Below are 4,664 nucleotides of genomic sequence, written 5' to 3'. Positions count from 1 at the left end.
TCCCTCACTACCATTCAGGGCCCTACACACCCTTCCAGGTGAGTCTGTTGGGGTCACATACTGTTGGGTGCTCCCAGTGTGGCCTATTGTATATTGGTGAGACCCGATGAAGATTGGGAAACCCTTTTGCAAGCACCTATGCTCCATCCACCTGAAAAAGCGGGATCTCCCAGTGACCACCCATTTTAATTCCATTTCCCATTCCCATTCCGATATGTCCATCCATGGCCACCTCTTATGTTGCGATGAGGTCACACTTAGGTTGGAGAAACAACACCTAATATTCTGTCTGGGTAGCCTCCAACCTGATGGCAGGAACACCGATTTCTCAAATTTCCAGTAATGTCCCCACCTGCCTTCACCACTTCCCATCCCCTTTTCCCTCTCTTAACACATCTCCTTGCCCGACATTGCCTCTCTTTGGTGCCACTCCCCCCTACCCCTTTTCTTTCTTCCATGGCCCTCTGTCTCTTTCACCAATCGACTTCCTGGGTCTTTACTTCATCCTTCTCCCTCCAAGTTTCACCTATCACCTTGTGTTTCTCTCTCCCCTGCCCCCGCCTTTTAAATCTACTTCTTAGCTTTTTTTCTGCAGTCTTGCCAAAGGGTTTCATCCCAAAACGTCCACTGTACTCTTTTCCTAGATACTGCCTGGCCTGCTGAGTTCCTCCAGCATTTTGTGTGTGTTACAATCTATTGAATCTTCTCACCTCTAAGTCTTTGAAGATATTCATAAGCCTCATTTTGTTGTACACTCAATCTTTCTGTTCGATACTTTCTAAACAGAACAGTATGAAATTATGACGGATTATGTCCAAAAGGGAGAAAGTCATCAGTTTATAGGTTCAAACATAGGAAAAAAACACCTTCAAAGTATTCTAACATAATTTTTTAAAGAAGTACTTACAGATTGCCACCCTAATCTAAAGCTACACTAAAAGTTAGCAATCAATCTTCATGTATTGAGCTGCAAAATTGTCTCATTGCTTTTGAACTCAGTCACCTGACTAACGAAGGCCAACACACCATATGTCTTCTTAACTGCCCTATTAACTCTTGAATGGACTTCTATTATGATAAAGATAAACTCTTAACCCCATATTGTACCTCTTCATGGTCCCTGCACCTTATTGTCTACCTGCCCTGCGCTTTCTCTGTAACTGTACCTCTTTCACTACTGTATCTTTTGCATTATGTTATTGCTTTTACACCATATAACCTCAATGTACTTATGTTTTCAAGTCCCAAACACGAGAAAATCGGCAGATGCTGGAAATCCAAAGCAATATGCACAAAATGCTGGGGGAGCTCAGCAGACCAGGCAGCATACATGGAAAAGAGTAAACAGTAGAAGTTGAAGGTCATTGCTGAAGGGTCTCTTCCCTCCGCAATTCTCACTCCTCTCTCCAGGACACTGGAGCCTTTTGCTGTTTGTTGTTGGATCAATTTAAACTCTGGCTGAGGTAGACTGCAAAAACAAGGTGTTGGGATCTGAGGTGAGAGCCAATTTCACTCATTCTCCATGATGGTCATCTCCATGGTGCTGAGGCTATGAAGGTTGCCCTGGCTGTTGTGCTCCATGCCCACTAATATGATGAACTGATAAGTGAGGCTTTAGGCCTACTCCGTGCTTCTCCAGGGTTCAGATCTGAGGACTCAGTTTTGGTTTGGATTGCTTCATTTGTTTGCATGATTTTTTTTAATATAATTTTTTCTTTTCTCTTGCACATCAAGTGTTGGTCTTTTATTTTTCTACTTTTTCTTTAATTGGATCCTTTCGGGTTTTTTGCTTTGTGGCTATCTGTGAGCAAGCAAATCTCAAGGTTGTATAATTTATACATTCTTTGAAAATAAATATACTTGAATCTGAATCTGAAATGATCTGCTTGGCTGCTTACATAACTAAGTTTTTCACTGTACCTTTGTACATGTGACAATAAAAAATCAATTACCAATTATGTCTGGTGTGGAGTGCTTTTGAGTTCAGAACAAAAAGACTGAAGTTTATTATTAACTCTTTCAGTTTTGTTAAGCATGAGGCTGTCTATTGTCCAAATAACTGTGAGGATGTCATAAAATAGAGATTGAAGGAATTTTAAATTGGCAGGAAATGATCCCTGCACCAAGTCAGTCAGGACTGATGATAATTTATGTTGTTTAAGCAGTGAATGTTCATTTTTTATGAACCATGGCTCTTTCCAAGATCTAATTTAACAGTGATCCATCCTAATATTACTTTAGGAAACAGTAACTCATATGATATTGAAATAACTGGGAAGTAATTTTTGACTCCATGCTCAACCATGAAAGATGACAAAGAATTATAGATATCAAGGCAGGGCAATGAAAAGATAAATGGTAGAGACAAAAAGGAATCTTCAGTAAAAACCTCTCCATCCAGTAATTGCCTTTTTCATGTTACTGCCATCAAGGAGAAGGTACAGGAGCCTGAAGACTCACATGCAATATTTTAAGAACTGCTTCTTTCCTTTTGCCATCAAATTTCCATTAACACTGTCCCATTTGCTTTTTCTCTATTTACTTCTATTTGTAAGTTAAAGTAAATTTCATATCTTGTGCTGTACTTCTGATCCAAAACAACAAATTTTACGATTTATGTCAGAGATAATGAACTCGCTTCTGGTTCGTATTTTTAAAATAACATAGAATAAGCTATTGTCCCCACCCTCCCCCTTCACCATTCCCATTTCCCTCTCTCACCTTAACTCCTTACCTGCCCAACACCGCTCTCTGGTGCTCCTCCCCCCTTCCCTCGCCTATCAGATTCCTCCTTCTCCTGCCCTTTATCTCTTTCACCAATCCCTCTCCAGGTTTTTGGGCCGGCTGGTGGCGTAGTGGCATCAGCGCCGGACTTCAGAGCAAAGGCTCCCAAGTTCGAATCCAGCCGGCTCCAAAAACCTGGAGATGCCTTTCAGATGTCCAAGACACATCGTATGATGAACAATCACCAAAAAGATTGGTGCAAAAAGCTTGTCATGACGGTGCACTGACGACTCCACCAGGAGTTAAGGGCGCATACACACACAATCAACTTATCAACTTCCCAGTTCTTTACTTCACTCCTCCCTCTCCCCCCACCTTCTTTTCTTTTTTCCAGTCCTGATGAAGGGTCTTGGCCTGAAATGTCAACTGTTTAATCTGTACCATAGATGCTTCTGGCCTGCTGAGTTCCTCCAGCATTTTGTGCGTGTTGCTTGGATTTCCAGTATCTGTTGATTTTGTTGTGTTTGCGATACTATTATGGAGTCTTGGTTGTCCGTCTGTTTCCCTCACTATTGAAAATCCCTCCTTCATACCTTACATAGACTTTTCTCAACCCTACAGTGGTGCCACAGTGTTGCCTCTGAGAAGCTAATCACACATTTGTATCCAAAACCGAATATCTGCTTGTGAGAGGAATGGCCGCCACCTATCACCTAGGAAATGCCCTCTTCTCAGTGCTAACATCAATGAGGAGATACAAGAGTCTGAAGACACACACTCAAAGTTTCAGAAACAGCTTTTTACCCTCAGCCATCAGATTTCTAAGCGGACAATGAAGCTATTAACACATTCTTGATATTTTTCTTTTATTTTTGCAATACTTAATTTTAAGAAATTATAGGTATGTTTCTTATTGTAATTTGTAGTTTTTATTATTATGTATTGATGCTGCAAAACAATAAATTTCATGATTTATGCCAATGATATTAAACATGATTCTGATTCTGATCCATCCCCTTTCTGTCTCTGACCAACTTGAAAAAAGCACCATCTATCACATTTAATTATGAATTATCCTCTGAAATGACCTACAAGACATTCAGATCAAGGGCAAATGCATGAAATGGGACAATATATACAGACCTTGCCTGTAGTTCCCAAATCTCAGAAAATAAATAAATGGAAAATATTGTAGTCATTTTAAAATATGAACATAGTAATTATTCCACTATGAGTACAGGTACTTTAACTCAAAAATGATTCTACAAGATGTATGGTTTCTACCTAGTTCCCATTATAGATGAATATAACAGGAAATTTCACCCTCTTTAACCTAATGGTAGAAGAGAAAAGCAACATGGACAGGGTATAATTAGCAACATATTAAAAATTAATTAGGACCAGGGCTGGAATTATTTAATTTCAAGCCCATCAAGTCTCAGGGATAACAGTTATTGATCAGTGTGTGGAATTGCACCTGACAAAGAAGGAGGAAGAATGGCAGCTTAGGAGAAAAGACACAACTTAACTACAAAAAGATAGCAGAATTACTTGAGAAGCAAAATGTTTAACCTTATTAAAATGTATCATTTTTCCCTTGACAGAATATTGTGGAGTGTTAAAATGCCCCTGCACAAAGAAATTATTTACTGGGGAAATTAAAGCATCAAGATGTAGAAAAAAAGCACCGAGAAAACTGGAAAAGCAGGTGCTGTTGGCCATAAGTTTGGATTGCATAGCTGTGATGTCACCTATTCACGAGAGTAATTCTTTTTTAATTGCCAGTATCACTGAAACATTTTTTTTCAAGAAATAGTAATCTTGTTGAAGGTTTGTAGTCTTAGGAAATAAATCAGATTTTGTTCACTATTATTCTGAACAATGCTGTTAGTGACAGTGGCCAGGAAGTTTTACCATGCTTCATCTGGGCCAGGGTTTGG

Source organism: Hemitrygon akajei, chromosome 9 (assembly GCF_048418815.1).
Source record: "Hemitrygon akajei chromosome 9, sHemAka1.3, whole genome shotgun sequence".
NCBI classification, from domain to species: Eukaryota; Metazoa; Chordata; class Chondrichthyes; order Myliobatiformes; family Dasyatidae; genus Hemitrygon; species Hemitrygon akajei.
This window is presented reverse-complemented; position numbering follows the sequence as displayed.